This window comes from Schistocerca serialis, chromosome 5 (genome assembly GCF_023864345.2).
Source record: "Schistocerca serialis cubense isolate TAMUIC-IGC-003099 chromosome 5, iqSchSeri2.2, whole genome shotgun sequence".
Taxonomy (NCBI): Eukaryota; Metazoa; Arthropoda; class Insecta; order Orthoptera; family Acrididae; genus Schistocerca; species Schistocerca serialis.
In genome coordinates this window covers 767283967-767301812 of record NC_064642.1, presented here as the reverse complement: position 1 = coordinate 767301812, position 17846 = coordinate 767283967, and the positions used below count along the sequence as shown (strand labels likewise).

General features: G+C 40.1%; 1 pseudogene; it reads right to left on the bottom strand.

Annotated features, from left to right (window-relative positions):
* Positions 1-1270: 1270 nt before the first annotated feature.
* Positions 1271-1388, bottom strand: LOC126482778 (5S ribosomal RNA; annotated as a pseudogene).
* Between the last annotated feature and the right edge of the window lie 16458 nt (positions 1389-17846).

Below are 17846 nucleotides of genomic sequence, written 5' to 3'. Positions count from 1 at the left end.
TTTTTTTGTGATTCCTAAGTGAAACATCAGACTAGCAGTCTCCTTTCAATAGAAACCAATAATATACCAATAAACGTTTTTTCTCCACGTATCGTCTTCCGTTTATATACAAGACTTTTTTTTGGTTTCTGATACAGTTCCATTTCTGGATACTCTAGTAACTCCATAACGACCAACTCTTTAAAGAATCGATTCCCATGCATCAAACAGCTTCGCACTGTGTTAGAAGCCAGTTGGAAGTCGCTAAGTGTTCTCACTATCAAACACTGTATGAGTATAGTCTGCACTCAATTATAAGAAAAGCTATTTTTTGACGCACCTGGTTGTGTGTGACATCATATCTCCTCAAATATGTGCTGTACGGTTTTATAATTTTGCAGGTACATTCAGTGGTAAATGTGGACACTGTCCGCAGAATATGTTGCAAATAACGTTAGTAGTAAAAAAGTGATAAATTGGAACATTATGCTTGATGGTGAAGTTTTACTTCATGAACAGTGAAAATGCGGGAAGCGATAAACTCTTTTTCTTTCATTATTTTGTAGGTGATATCGGGAAAAAAAAGATTCGAAAAGATTTGAAATTATGTGTAGTTTTCTCTCGAAGTCGCTAAATGCTCTATTTCTCAAATATTGTATGAATATAGTCTCGGTAATTTGTGCTCTACCTCAAGAAATGTACAGCGTGATTTAGCTGCCCCACCCTTAGGTTTTATGCAACTTGGAATGCATTCAAAAACCGCTCGTGAGATTATCATATTCTCTCACTTGCTACAGACAAACTACTAGCGCTACAGTAAAAAAATGAGTAGGACCTACTTGTACGAAATTGAATTTAGGTACATGTTGCACTGTGATACTTCTGCACCGAAGGCCACAGTTTTCATGTTGTTCACAGAAAACTTGTTCGAAGGTTGCTTTTGCACGTTTTTGTTGAATAATTCGAAAATTACAGCCTGTAATTAAAATGTATGCCAGTACACAATTTAACTACATTAAATTTCACACAAAAAGATGCTTTTCATTTTTTTTCTTTAGGACTAAATGTTTGGACAAGTGAGCGAGCACAGCACTCCGTCTTCAGGCCACAAGTGGCTCATCGAGACCATCCGACCGTCGTGTCATCCTCAGTTGAGGATGCAAAGAGGAGGGGCATGTGGTCAGCACACCGCTCTCCCGGTCGTTACGATGGTTTTCTTCGACCGGAGCCGCTACTATTTGGTCGAGTAGCTCCTCAGTTTACATCATGACGCTGAGTGCACCCCGAAAAATGGCAACAGCACATGGCGGCCCCGGTGGTCACCCATCCAAGTGCCGGCCACGCCCGACAGCGATTAACTTCGGTGATCTAACGGGAACCGATGTATCCACTGCGGCAAGGCCGTTGTCACAAGTGAGCGAGAGAATATGAAAATGTTGTGCATAGTATTTGAAGGTGTTGTGGATTGCATAAAACCCAGCAATAGGGGGCCACTGAATCACCCTCTACGTAGTTTCTAACTTACAAGGGCGTGCTGAAAATTAACGCCTCTGAGTTTGTTATGTGAAAACTTAAAACATTTTAAATAAAATAAATGTTATTAACATTCTGTATCTTATACCTGGCTTATTATTTTACACCTTTGACACAAGATGGTATCTCTAATTGAATAAATTGTGCCGTATTTTGAATTTTTAAATTTAGTCAATGGTCGATGATGATATGAAAGACTGAAAATCAAATTTTTGTTGCTCCTGGAAGCCTGCAACTAGGATGATGTTTAGGCAATTAGATATATAGCGGGATTTACTTCATTAGTGCGATAGGCCCACGGCAGAAGAGGCAAAAAAAAGAAAAAAAGAAAAAGAAAAACGAAAGAACGGGAGATGAGAAGGGATGAAAGAATATTCGTTGAGAGTTCTCCGTACCACACTGCAATCTCCTCGGGCGGGAATCGCGCCGTATCTGGAAACGACGCGCTGAGCAACTTGGAATGCTTTCCCCTCTCTGCAGAGAGTTTGTTGTGTCCAGCTGGCGAGTGCGTGTCGCCGCTGCCTTTCAGCGCAATTGGTCGTTAACGGAAGCAACTCTCAGCGGGGCGACTGACGTCGCCAAGGGAGCAAAATGGCGGCGCCATCGTCTGTGTCGTGACGCCATTTGCAGATCCGCTTACTCGTTGGGCTGGTAATAGCGCCAACGGCTTCTCACCAAAAGGCACCAACCGGATCGCCGTAGATGGCGAAACGGTGCTTGTTGCTTCCTCTGAGTGAAAGTACATGTTACGGAGCTATTGCAGAGTCGGCGAAAGAAGATGGAGGCGATGTTGCCAGCTTTAAACTGCCAAGTGCGAACGGTTGCAGGCGACAACAATAGTCGTGTACGGAGCTGCGACAGCACTCAGGCGTTCCCATACTGATGTAAACAAAATCGCGTTACGTGTTTGGCTGAGGTAGACGCACAAAGCAGCTGCGCCAAGCCCACTGCAACTGTTAGGAATCCTCTTTTGCCGGCCCTTCCGTAGCTTGTATAACAATTATGTCATACGTAGCTATACGAACACAAGTGGGAAATTGTATCAGCTATTAAATCACTGAGGAAAGACTCAACCTGCCGGTAGACTGGAGTTACCAGACACGATTTACTGAAATTCTTCACCAAAGAAGACAAAGTAAATAGTCCAGAATTCAAATCAGTAATGGCTGCCAGCATGAGTAACTTAGAAGAAGATACCCTCAGTATAGCGAGGCAGCTTAAGTTACCTGGTTCTCTTTGTATACATATCAGCTTCCTCAGCTAAGCTGATACAACAGGCCCATACCGAGCAATCATATTCAACCGCTCACTGGACAAACTATCCATACATGAATACTGCAAAGTTGCATAGGTCACACCAATGCACAAGAAAGGAAATAGGAGTAATGCGCTGAATTACAGATGTGTGTCACTGGCGTCGATATCCACAGCTCGTGGTCTAGTGACTAGAGTTGTTGCCTCTGGATCACGGGGTCCCGAGTTCGATTCCCGGCTGGGTTGGTGATTTTCTCTGCCTGGAGACTGGGTGTTTGTGCTGTCCTCATCATTTCATCGTCGCATTATCATCATCATTCCTTTCAGTGGCTAGATTGGATTGAGAAAATACTGGACTGCGTAAAAATTGGGACTTAGTACGGGCGCTGATGACCCCGCAGTTGAGCACCCCACAAATCAAACATCATCATCACTACCACCACCACCACCACTACCACTGGCGTCGATTTGCACTTCGGTTTTAGGACATGTGCCATGTTCTAACATCAATAATCGCCTGAAAGTACATGAAGCATTGACAAAGAGCCAGCACTGATTTAGGAAAAGTCGCTCTTCTGGAGCAGAACTAGTTATGTTATTCACACAGAAGTAACGGATCCTTTCGACAGTGGATCTCAAGTCGGTTCCATATCTATAGATTTCCAAAACGCTTTTGACACAGTTCGTCACAAGCGACTTCTAGTCAAACTGCGTGCGTATGGAGTGTCATCTCTGCTGTGCAACTGTATTAACTGTATTCCTCATTTTCTGTCAGAAAGGTCGCAGTACGTAGTCATCGTAGTCATCGAGTAAAGCGGAAATGACATCTGGCGTTCCCTAAAGAATTGTTGTAGCCTCTCTACTGTTCCTAACCTATATGAACTATTTGGGCTACAATCTGAACATCCTTCTCACACTCTTTGAAAATTATGCTTTCATTTGCTTTCTAGTCAAATCATCAGAAGATGGAAACCAATTGTAAAATGAGTAGACAAGCTGTTTCTATGGTGCGAAAAGTGGCAATTGACTCTAAATTATGAAATGTTTGAGATAATCCACGTGATTACTAAAACGAATCCGTTAAACTTCAGTTAACGATAAATCACAAAAATCCAACACAAATTTTTCAATGTTAAATATTTACATATTTTACATTTGTTTACAACTGCTGCCGACAGCCTTGTTGGAATCTGTCAGGTAATTTTGTGGGCCGCGCGATTTGAGGCGTCATGTCACGGACTGCGCGGCCCCTCCCGCCGGAGGTTCGAGTGTGTGTGTTGTTTGTAGCATAAGTTACATTCAGTAGTGCTTAAGTCTAGGGACCGCTGACCTAAGCAGTTTGGTCCCTTAGAAATTCACACACATTTGAACATTTTTAATTTTTTGAGGATATCAAAAAAGACTGCGTTACATTGGCGGAACTGTTAGAAGATGAGACAGGTCTATTAAAGAGACCGCCTACACTAAGCTTGACTGATCTCTTCTATAGTTTTATTGCGGGATGTGAGATCCGCATCGGATAGTATTAACGGAGTACATCGAGAAAGTTCAAAGAAGTGCCAATCGTTTTTTATTATCGCGAAATAAGGAAGAGAGTGACACGTATATGATATCAGAGTTAGGGTAGCCATCATTAAAAAGAAAAAGCCTTTTTCGATGCGGCGGGGTCTCCTAACGAAATTTTGATTACCACCTTTCTCCTCCGAATATGAAAATACTCTATTGGCGCTCACTTACATAGGGAGAAATGATCATCGTAATAAAATAAGATAAATCAGAGCTTCCACGGAAACATGTAAACGTTCGTTTTTCCCGCACGCTGTTCGAGAGTGGAACGCTAGAGAAATAGTGTGAAGATGGTTCGATGAACCCTCTGCCAGGCACTTAATTTGGAATTGCAGAGTAGTCATGCAAATGTAGATGGCCCAGATGAAATAATAGGTATACTTATGAAGCTCCATACACCATAAATTACACTGACGGGAAAAATCACATCAAGAAAGCCAAAGTTGATAGGCGTGTTTCTACGTCCGAAAGCTGATGTCTCTCATTTCATGCCAGTAGCGTAAGAGTGTGTAATGGTACTTGAATTACGCAACCATTACGGCACCTCACCTGAACCTCTTGATACCAGCAATATTCTACTCTGTTTCTGTGAAGTAGTTAACATATTTCTGAGACAACATTCAGATTTGATTTCATTAATTGTAAGTAGGCTGATTATGTTTTCTCTATGTAAGTAGGCTGTTTAGGTTTTTTTATTGGTAACGCCACCTCTGTATGAAAATCACTGGCTATGCTGTGTGCTGTCTGTGGCTGCTTTGCATTGTTGTAATACTCGCCATTGTAGTGTTAGGCAGCTGGCTGTGAACAGCGCATAGCGTTGCGCAGTTGGAGGTGAGCCGCCAGCAGTGGTGGATGTGGGGAGAGAGATGGCGGAGTTTTGAAATTTGTCATGAACTGCTATATTTATATATGATGATATCAAGGTAAATACATTGTTTGTTCTCTATTAATATCTTTCATTTGCTAACTATCCCTATCAGTAGTTAGTGCCTTCCATAGTTTGAATCTTTTATTTAGCTGGCAGTAGTGGCGCTTGCTGTATTGCAGTAGTGGGAGAAACGAAGATTATTGTGAGGTAAGTGATTTAGTGATTTGTGAAAGGTATAGTTTAATGTTAGTCAGGGCCATTCTTTTGTAGGGATTTTTGAAAGTCAGATTGCGTTGCGCTAAAAATATTGTGTGTCAGTTTAAGCACAGTCTTGTATAATTGTTCAAAGGGGACGTTTCATATGTCGACCCTTAGCCTAGGATACCTCACTGGAATCTTCTGATTTTTCTTGTAGTTTGTGTAATTAGTGTAGATTTTGTTTATTGCTAGCGCGTAACTGTAGAGAGAATCCCCTTTGTAGTTGCAGTCTTTCATTGTTGTACAGTAACAGTTGTGGCATGCATGTAGATTTCCAGCAAGTATTTCGCAGCTGCAATTAACTAGATATTATTTTCAGTGCTATTTTAATGTGTTCTCTTATTTTTGATCTTCAAATTGTGTTTTTCTGTGTTGTCGTGTGAAATACTGTGACAATAATGGCGTGTGAAAAACTTAATACTAGGCTCCAAAGTAAACTGAGAAATGACAGTGAAAATGAAAGCAGTATGTTAGCGCCACCGAGTAATGAATTAACTGATGTTCAAAGTAGTAATTTGATAATTGTGCATAGGGAAATGGAGCGGGCGGCAAACAATGACGTGGACAGTGAAACAATTAGTGAAGAGGGAAGCATTATCGATCGATCGGTCGGCAATAGCTCGCCTCAGGAAGCCGAAATGACACGACACGATTTCGCAAATACTGTAGATTCAGGTTTTTTATCCTCACCGTTTTCTCAAATAAGTCAAGACACATTTTCTGCTTGTAAAAATGTGAATGTTTCCGGTGCAAATTCACTGCCGAAAAGCACTGAGGAACATGTTTCAGACACCAATGCATTGTTATTACAGTTAATACAACAAATGGGACAAACACAGCAAAAGCTTCAAAAGTTAGACACAATGGAACAAAATCAGAGACAAACACAGCAAAAGCTTCAAAAGTTAGACTCAATGGAACAAAATCTCAAAAAGTTAGACACTACACTTGAACAAACACGTGAAGATTTAACCACTGAGTTACATAACATCGAATCGAAATGTGAAAAGGTCTGTAATGACGTAAAAACACAAATTTGTGAGCATTTCCAACCTATTTTTTCGCGTCATGAAAATGTATTACAGAATCACGAAGCAGCCATAAAAGAACTGCAAACTATTGTTCATGAAAATCATGAGACCTTGCAAGCTAAAATTGACTCAGTTGCATCTACCGATTCGGTTACGCAACTTGCAAGAACTCAGGAAAACTTAAAGGACACAGTAGATACCCTGAAAATTGGTTCAGAAAGATACATGGAGGAAATAAGTACACTATCGGAGAAAGTAGCCGAACTTTCGGATCAGGTCACTAACTTATCTACAAAGGTAGATGATGATCTGAATGACACGAGACCCGTAGCCTTCACTGACACAGAAGAGTATGAACAAATTAGAAAATTCAAACAGAATCAAAATCAAATCAATACGCAACACCAAAGAGAAATCTGGGAAGTACAAGATCAGCTGACACAGGTAATACAAGAATTACGTATTTCAGAGGACACTCGCGCTCCAACACGGGAAGAGGGACTTAGAAATACGGAAAAGTCGCAAAATAATAACACAGGGCACTTCGGAAATTATGAAAGAAATTGGCAAGGCGCATTGGATTTTGAGATGGAACCGCCGAAACGAAGTAACAATGACCGACATGCGACTCGCCGACATGACGATTTTGACTATAAGCTGTTCATTACTACATGTAAATTCAAAACATTTAAGAATTCTGGCAACGACATTCATCCACAAGCATGGCTCCATCAATTCTCTCATTGTTTTCCTCCCAACTGGTCATTGGAGCACAGATTAGAATTTATGTGTGGCTACTTGGAGAATGAACCAGCTGTAAGAATGCGATTGGTCATTCACGATTGCCACAGTGAAGGAGAATTTTACCATGCCTTCCTCTCAGCATATTGGTCTCAAGCCACACAAGACCGAGTAAAACATGCCATCATAATGATGAAACATTTCGAACAATCTGAATTCTCCAGTCTTGTGAAATATTTTGAAGACATGTTGCACAAGAATCAGTACCTGTCAAACCCATACAGCCCCTCAGAGCTCATCCGCATTTGCTTAATCAAATTACCTGAACATTTACAACATATTATTTTAGCAGGACGTTGCAAAGAAGACATTGAGGCTTTTCAGGGACTGTTACAAGAACTGGAAATTGACACTGACAATCGGGGAATGCGGGAACAGGAGCACAACAATTACAGGTCACATACGTCACAATTCCGTGATGACAGAAACAATAACTGGACACGAAAAGGCTATTCTTACAACGCAAATCGTGACCAAAACAGACACCACCCATATGACAACCGCTGGCAGAGTAATAATAGTTACAGAGAAAGATCGCATTTCCGTAGTAATGACTATCACAGAGACAATCAGAGAAACAGACAATATGGGAACCAAAATAAACATTATCAAGGGAGACAGAATAACTTTAGACGCAACGGACCAGCACGCAGTTACGATTCAGGGAGAAATTCCCAACCACGTGGTCGGCAAGAAAGAAACTATGGAATCTACCGACATGACGACAGACGATATAATCATAACGACAGACGTCAATTTCATCAGAACTGGCGGGATGCAAACAGAGCAGGGCCCTCTCGTCACGGTGAATTTGTAGAAGTTAGGTCTCCTAATCCCAATAACGACGCGCGCCAACAAAGAGACAGACAATGACTCGCGCAGCAGGCAGCCGCGTGCGCCACGTGGCTCAGAGAAAAATAACATAGACGCTAGCCTTGAGAAAAATTCCAGTATTCTTTACCGACGTATACCGCATGACAATTGCATTCAAGTTCAAACTCTGAGTACTATGAAGAGTAAAGGTTTACACCAGATTTCACATGTAAATACGTTTATTGAAAGATAATCTGCTTTTTAACTTTGTCTTTGCCATATAACTTTTCCCTTTACATTACTAGTATGCTGTGTTAGACTTAAGAAACTGTTAACATGCAACAATGTCTTTAAGTTAACTATCCACCCTAGAACCTAGGGAACATTTTTAAACAGAAATTACGAATGCATTGTTATAGTGAACAGACATCACAGTGTTATTGTGTGTGTACATTCTTGCTTGTTAGTTGCACGATTATGGAACGACTATAAGGCTTACATACTTAGGACACATACTGGTACTGCTAATGAGATTTTAATGCAACATTTTGGTTTACTTGAAAATACATTCTGGGTTTAAAGTACTTTCTGTGAGATACCAGAGGACACAGTGGTTAGTTTATGTGACAGCTACATGATGTTATCACGACGCTACTAATGAGTGACAATTTACAATGTTGCTTTTGCAGTGTATCTGTTTTATATCTGCACAGTTTTCTGAATTCTTCTAGGAAGAAAAACATGTTTTAGTAGTAACCTTTGTGGTATAGCAACAATGAGACAGCCTTTTTCGTGGCATAACAATACGTTACTGTACAGTACTTTCCTCATCACGGCAATAAGCGTAATAACTAAGATATCTATACGCAAAGCATTTCACTTTTGTGTATCATGAGGTAAGTACATTGACTTTAGCAGAACTTTGCTTACAGAGGACGATAACTACGACAGTTCCACAGAATTATCTTACAGCAAGACGCGCATTTAGCGCTACAGGACACGCATTTGAGTGATTAATCTTATACTTAAAACACTTATTTTTAAAGATTTTTTAATTACAAAGAAAGTTTTCCGTGATACATTTAATCCCATTGCTGTAATTTGTAACACCTGAGGGTATAATTACATTTATCCTCAGGGGGGTACACGCTTACTTTGTGTACCATGTGTGTGGCAACCACAAGGAACCCTAGCTAATATGGTATTTGCTTATACAACTTTACACATCGGTACCATATTTCTCTAACACACAAATTACACAGCTATCTGATCATTTAACTGAGAGATAAACATTTTTTACTACATCAGTGACACATGTTTACGCAATTACACAGTTGGATAACTTCACACTTATGAAACTGTATTTTGTCTGTACCTTGTAAACTGTTCATATTTTTTCGGAATCATTGTGATACTACGAGAGCTTTGAATGATATATTTGGTATGAGATCATGATTTTTAAAGTACGTTTGAGGCAGCTGACACTTTTGACATGAGCAGAGAATTTTTTTTATGTTTTGAAATTATTGGAGGAAGCTACGACGATTTTGAGATTTGACTGAAGTGTTATGATGTTATTATTACGACGACGATGTGTATTATGTTGTTGAGGAATGTTTATTATGCTACGTATTTCTCATGATGAAATATTGAAGAAGTGTCGATGAATATGTATATGTATAATGAGGTAAGGAATAATGAGTAGTGTTTAGGGACTCTGATTTGTGGAAAAGGATGTTGGAAACCAAGAATCGTACTTTAAGAGTTATGAAATGTGCGTAAATGCGTGACTGTATCACAATGCTGACGAATATTTTATTTGGACTCTTATATTTATAGAATTTTCTTTCTACAGATTTGTAACGCAAATTCTTGACCTGTGAAATATTTTTATATGAGACTGTCACTGTAGCGGTAAATATTTCCGTAAGAAAGTTAAGTGACCACCTGCACGTGCGTCGTCGGCACACAGCTGTGTAAAACACCTGGAGAACAAGCCATTAGGGTGTGCCTTTCCGGAAGCACAGGTAGAAAAAAAAAAGAAAAAAGGCAGGCCTTTATCCTCGCCATTGACATTCCTTTAGAGAAAATATTGCAAATGCGACCCCTCATTACTTCCATTAACCTTGCTATTGACATTCCTTTGTAGAAAGCATCGCAAATATTACATGCTCATTACCTGAAAACATATGATTACGCGTACTTTGTGCTAATTACTGAAATGCTTATGAATTGATGGGAAATATTCGTACATCTGCACACCTGATTATGACAAGCGTCGTTCACCGAGAGTTGAGAGAATTTCTACTAACTTATGAAATGCCACATGACTATTGAATGATGTTTTTATGCTTTGGTTTGCGTAATTGCTTATTTCATTTGACATCTGTTTTCCAGCTGTGTTGCAGCATTGATTTCATAAAATAAAATTAAAAGCATTTGCTAATGTGAACACTTTCTGTCAACAGATCTATTAAATAACAATTTTATTATCCATGTCCTTCGAAAAAGGAGCACTTGGAAAGGAAAGAACAATAAGAAGGGATTAATAACAGTAACTGCATACATAATTTTCTTTTCAACTACTTGGTAATATTTTTGGTAGAATAACTTCTTGTGGTGCACCACTTTAATTACTTAGACATTAAGATGTGATTATACATTTCCCTTATCTGCATTGTTGTTTTTACTGTAATATTTTTTCTGCTTGAGCTTTGTCATGTATAGATATAAGTTTTATATTTTTTATATTTTTTATATTTGCTGCTGCTGTTTGCCAGGCATAGTGTTACTGAATTTGACTTTGTGTAACTCTTCTAAGCTAGTTTTTCTTGTTTCCTGCACAGTGCCCTATATTAGTTGTAATTTATGCTGCTTGCTTTGCCATTTATATTTTTTGTAATTGATGTTTGTATTAATTGTTTTATGTGATGCTGCATTGCCTCGTCCCTTAGTTTAGCATCTGAGCTCAGTAGATTTAAGTTAGCTTAAGAGGGGGTAGACTATATAAGAAACGAACTATGGAGAATAGAGGAAGAATGCTTTGAAAGTTACATGAAAACGGCTTGGGCCTAAATGAGTATTGTACAATGAGCCATATTTATTTTGAAAGAAATATGAATAGAATACAGAAAGCAGGTATAGATAGGACTTTTTGGGAATAATGACGAATGAAGGGAGATCTCCGAGAAATAAAGAAAATTTTGTTTGCAAAATACTGCAGTAAAACAAACCCTGTCCTTTCCTTTTGTATTATCCCACTATATGTTTGTGTACCCTTGTGTATTTGTTTTCTTCCTGTGTAGTTTCATAGAATTTTTTCTTCTTTTAATATTAAGCTACATTCACTATGATGAGGAATACTGTTATCCTCGAATATAATTGGCATTAATAATATGTTATTTACTTTGTAAAGATGTTTAGACATTATTTATTTTGTTTTGTGTTAATGCTCATGTGTGAAGTTGATGTTTCGAAAGTGATTCTGATCTTTTATGTATGTACTCATGTCATAATTCCTGTAACACGGACGTATATGTCTATTTCTATTCTTTTGTAACGCCTGTTTTACTACAAATGTTATCTGTATTGTTATGTTTTTAATGATGTATTTTGTACCTTTGTAATTGTATTTTCATGTTGTAAATTTATAATTGTATAGATACCAGTTCTTCAAATTAAGTTACATTTCACTGCACACGTTTCTGTTGGTCATAGTATATGGACAATATGTGAGAAGTAGGGACTGATAGTGTTTGCACGTGTGTTAATGATTCAGCAAGGGACTGGATAACAGCATTGCTGGTTCTAAGGACAATTCAAAAAATCTTTGTGAGTGCACAAGTGGTGGTTTATGGACTTGCTATATTATCCGCAAGAATCTTCAATGGTGATTGTGCACCTGCACAGTCACAACAGATGGCTGCTGGCCATCTCTACAAGAATTGCAGTGGGTCTGCATCTTTGATGGCCCATCGTTATCATTATTTCTACAAGGACTACAGTGGGTCTGCACCTCTGGTGGCCCACCAATACCGTAATCTCTACCAGGACTACAGTGGGTCTGCTCTGTGATGACCTACCTACCAATCTTCTTCAAACCGTCGAATGACTCTGCTGTGGGTTTGCTCTGTTGTGGCCCATTACCTGTCAGCATGTCAAAAGTCAGCACTGTCTTTCAGTTGGAAGGACAACAGTACTTCTTCAAGACTGCATGGAAATCCACTACTTCCGTGTGCATTGTCTTTTACTGCTCAGACTTTGATAAAAGAAACGGCAGTTTTACTGTGATGAATGATCAGGACTGTCTTTATGGACTGTGAGAAAATTTTAGCTTTTGACCAACATTGTATCAATAAGTGTGTGCATTTGATTTCTTTGTTATTATAATTATGAAAAATTTTATCAAATCATTATTGGCCACTGCCCAAAAATATTTTGTAAAAATTTTTGTGGGGAGCATGGGGGCTATGTAAGTAGGCTGATTATGTTTTCTCTATGTAAGTAGGCTGTTTAGGTTTTTTTATTGGTAACGCCACCTCTGTATGAAAATCACTGGCTATGCTGTGTGCAGTCTGTGGCTGCTTTGCATTGTTGTAATACTTGCCATTGTAGTGTTAGGCAGCTGGCTGTGAACAGCGCATAGCGTTGCGCAGTTGGAGGTGAGCCGCCAGCAGTGGTGGATGTGGGGAGAGAGATGGCGGAGTTTTGAAATTTGTCATGAACTGCTATATTTATATATGATGATATCAAGGTAAATACATTGTTTGTTCTCTATTAATATCTTTCATTTGCTAACTATCCCTATCAGTAGTTAGTGCCTTCCATAGTTTGAATCTTTTATTTAGCTGGCAGTAGTGGCGCTTGCTGTATTGCAGTAGTGGGAGAAACGAAGATTATTGTGAGGTAAGTGATTTAGTGATTTGTGAAAGGTATAGTTTAATGTTAGTCAGGGCCATTCTTTTGTAGGGATTTTTGAAAGTCAGATTGCGTTGCGCTAAAAATATTGTGTGTCAGTTTAAGCACAGTCGTGTATAATTGTTCAAAGGGGACGTTTCATAATGTAGAGGTATTTTGATACATCGATATGTTTACATTGCAATGATATTATTCTTATGTATATTCTTTCTATTGTCACTATGATCTTTGACGTACTTGTAACTTTTGATTTTTGGGCGCGTAAGCAATTATTAGTTAGAGAGTCGGACCTTGAAAAGGTCAAGTTTTGTACGTTATGTTGGAAAGAAGCATATTCTAGTAAGCTTATAAAATGTGAACTTTAACAGTGAGGAAGATGTTCTCAAGTATGTTTTGTATTGTGAAGTGATGTTGTTTGTGTTACGTGATACTGCAACAAAAGCAATAAAAAAGAAGTGTAACTTAAATTTGGAGGGCTGATTATTTTTTTTATATCACCATTGTGCTAACTTTGAAAGGTTTAATCTTCAAGAATGATTTGTGAAGCGCATCTACAAAACTTTTGAATATAGCAGAATAAAACCTAGGCCTCTTTGCATACGAGATTGGAATCATCACCACCTAGATTTTCGACGGTTGAGCCATGATTTTACAACGAGACCAGCGTGGGAAACACAAAAAGATGAGTGCCTAGTTTATTCATTATTGCATGAAATGACTTTGTTGTTGCCCGAAAATGCAGTATTTAGCAGCGTGAGCAACACCACAATCATTATTAAATTTTGACTTTTGTTGTGGTAGGGTTGTTAGAAGTGGTGCTAGCAACGCCATTGGTGTTGAACCCTGCCTAGATGTCAAATATGTGGGGTGTAGGATACCTGCCTTCTCGGATCGCTAGACAACATTCAAACAAATCCTATTAATGAGTTTTATTACGAAATGAACAATGAGAATACTTTGACAATAACACAGAAGTGTCGTAAGCAAACGGCGACATGCAAATAAACGATGTTCTTCAGTGTATATAATTCCTAAGACGCTGGTCTTGAAGTGCCTAATCTTGACGCTGCTGTAGAAGTGCACAGCGACCCGTTCTCTTCACATACGTTCTCTTCACATAGAGGCCGCTGCTGTTGCGTTGGCCTAGAGAGGCGGTGGATATCGTGCAACTGGCTATCTTCTTCACAGCCTTCTCTTCTCCTTCGTTTGCGACTGGAGTTCCGGCGCTTGACTTTACGCCGTAACAATTATCAACACCTCGCCGAGTTTGAATAAGGTCGTGTAATAGGACTACTGCGATATTGCAGAAAGGCATGCCAAGAGTGTAGCCACTGTACATGATTGCTGGCACCGGTGGTCACGAGAATGTACAGTCGCAAGAAGATTGATCTCCGGAGGGCCACGTGGCACTACCGAGAGGGTAGATCATCGTGTTCGGCGTATGGATCAGGGGCATTGTACGCCATCTGTGGCAACAAAAATGGTTCAAATGGCTCTGAGCACTATGGGACTTAACATCTTTGGTCATCAGTCCCCTAGAACTTAGAACTACTTAAACCTAACTAACCTAAGGACATCACACAACACCCAGTCATCACGAGGCAGAGAAAATCCCTGACCCCGCCGGGAATCTAACCCGGGAACCTGTGGCAACAATCCGAGTACCAGTTGGCACCACAGTGACACAACGAACTGTTACAAGTCGGTTATGTCAAGTATAGCTCCGAGGCGAACGCCCTGTAGCGTGCATTCCACCGACCCCAAACTACCGCCATTTACCACTTCAGTGATGTCAAGCGAGAGCTCACTAGAGGGCAGGGTGGAGGTCAGTTGTGTTTTCTGATGAAAGCTGGTTCTGCCTCGGTGCCAGTGATGGCCGCGTGTTGGTTAGGAGGATGTCAGTTGAGGGCCTCAACCAACCTGGCTGCGTGTTAAATAAACCTGTACGTCAAGCTGGTGATTGGACCTGTTGTGCTTCCGTTCGTGAATAGCATTCCAGGGGATGTTTTCCCAGAGGATAACGCCCGCTGACATACCGCTGGTGTAAACAAGTGTCGAGGTGTTGCCTTGCCCAACTCGCAATCGAGCACAAATGGAACATCATGGGACGACAACTCCAGCGTCATCCTCAAACAGCACTAACCGTTCCTGTGTTGACCGACCGAGTGCAACAGGCGTGGAACTCCATCCCACACATTGACGTCTGGCACCTGCACAACACAATGCATGCACGTTTGCATTATTGCATTCAACATTCTGGCGGTTACTCTAGTTATTAAAGTACCGGCATTTCACATATGCAATGGTTTATCTCGCGCCTACGTTAATCTGTGATCTGGTAATGTTAATCAGTAAAATAAGTTACTTAGACAAATGTGTTCTTGAAATTTCATTTCTCTATATTAATAATGTTTTGATGTTGCGATTTTTTTTCTGTCAGTGTAGTTATGTGCTCAGTCTCGTCTGCAATGTGTCTTGCAGGTGCAGTCGGTTTCCAGACAGACTGAAATATTCATTAGGGAAACCATTCTATAAAAAAGGTAGAAGAGAGAAGATACACAACTACACGCCAGTGCCCTCGATACCGGTAGTTTTGAAAACTTTTGAAGAGGCACTGTAGGAGAATGTAGCAATACATCTCAGGACAAGAATTTTATTCTCAGTCTTGCACTTTGGTTCAGAAACGAGGCATGAACAGAAAAAGTATTAAAAGTAATTTATTCCTTCGTGTGTGAGGCATTTGCAGGGCAAATGATAAGTCGCAGATAAGCGTCTTCTTTAATGTAACAGAAGCATTTGATTGTATGTATTCAGTTACACTTTTAGGGTGGCCGCGCGGTTCTAGGCGCTTCAGTCTGGAACCAAACGACCGCTACGGTCGCAGGTTCGAATCCTGCCTCGGGCATGGATGTGTGTGATATCCTTAGTTAGGTTTAAGTAGTTCTAAGTTCTAGGGGGCTGATGACCTCAGATGTTAAGTCCCATAGTGCTCAGAGCCACTTCAACCATTTGAAAACTTTTACGTAAGTTTCAACAGTATGGAATTAGTAAAAAAAAAAAAAAAAAAAAAAAAAAGTTCAAATGTGTGTGAAATCTTATGGGACTTAACTGCTAAGGTCACCAGTCCCTAAGCTTACACATTACTTAACCTAAATTACCCTAAGGACAAACACACACACCCATGCCCGAGGGAGGACTCGAACCTCCGCCGGGACCAGCCGCACAGTCCATGACTGCAGCGCCTGAGGCCGCTCGGCTAATCCTGCGCGGCTGGAATTAGTAGGAAAGGTGATGAATTGTTTGTTTCATATCTAGAAAATAGAAAACACAAGGTTGTCCTCCAGAGACAGCAAACAGCGAACATATTTGAATCTGACTGATGTGCTGTAATGCGGGGGTTGTATTCACAAAATGAATTTGGCGCTCACTATAAAGGCAGCAGGAGTAGTTGCTGTATTGACGTGCCATGCTTATACTCAAACTGTTTTGTCGCAGGGAAAGTTAAACAATAACAAAAATAATGTTGGCAAAAAATGAGCAACACATATAATAATCATTTATTAAAACATATCTATTCAAATACTCACCTGTAGTGTCATGATAATGATGTGGAAGAGGATTCTGAACACTGGTCTAAACCTAACTCAATGGATGGTGAGTACCTAATCTAATAGCAGTTTCAGTCTACGCCTAATGTCGGCGACAATGCTCTCTCTTAATAACGTACAGTGCACCCCTCAGCGATTAATGTGACAATGTGCGATGACTCCTTAATGATACTGACGGCGTTTCGCAGAGCGTGTTGGCTACTATTACAAGACCAAATCAGTGAATCATCAAGACTGCTGCGCCCTCAACTACGGGAAAGACTGCTTCCTCTCTTGAGGAACTACGGGTTATACTGGCGTCTCCGCAGATACCCTTCCGTTGTGGCTGCACCTATGGCACGGTTTCAGACACGTAAGTCACGCCACCTGTGGCTGGATTTCATGTAGGAGTGGTCTTACGGAAGAATGGCTGGGCTCTTTCAATGCCAAAATGAAAAAAAGGAAATCGCCAAGTTCTCCTTTACCTAGACAATGCAACCTGCCACCTGAAAGTAACGTTATCAGACGTGAAATTGGCTTGGTTCCCTCCACGTTCAACCATCCTCATACAACCCGTGGACCAGGGAATTAGTTACACACTCAAGTGTCATCATAAGCGATTACTGTTGCAATCTCTTATTCGTAGTGTTGAAGAAGCCGAACGTGCGTTTGCTCTTGCACGGTCAGTTTCTGTCCTGGATGCAGTAAATTGGATTGGCTTGGCAGTAAAGGAAATAAAACCCGAAATCGTCACCAAGTGCTTCAACAAAGCGGGGTTTGGAGGCCAAGAAGAAGACGCTTCTGTGGCCATCGAAGTTCAAGAAAATGCAGCAGCAATTGCTGAATTAATGAAAATGCGAAACATTTCATGTAGTTCAGACGACTACATTCGAAGTGATGACTTTCTGTGAACTCACTCCACTCTCACTTCAGCCAACGATTTATGCCCCTAGAAAAATTAATATGCCTGAAGAAGCCATAGAATGCGTAAACGATGTTATGCAGTTTGTAGCACATACGAATTTTCCCAACTTGTAGGAACTACTGTATGGTACAAAGAATTGCCTAGAAAAAACAGTTTTGAATAGGAAATTAAAACAAGTTTCCCTCCTTGATACGTGGCGAAAAAAGTGAAATGTAAATCACATAAACATGGGAATAATATGTATGTACATACAATAATAAACGAATTTAAAGTTCGAGTAAAAATATTATCAATTAGATCAACTAGTGTAATAG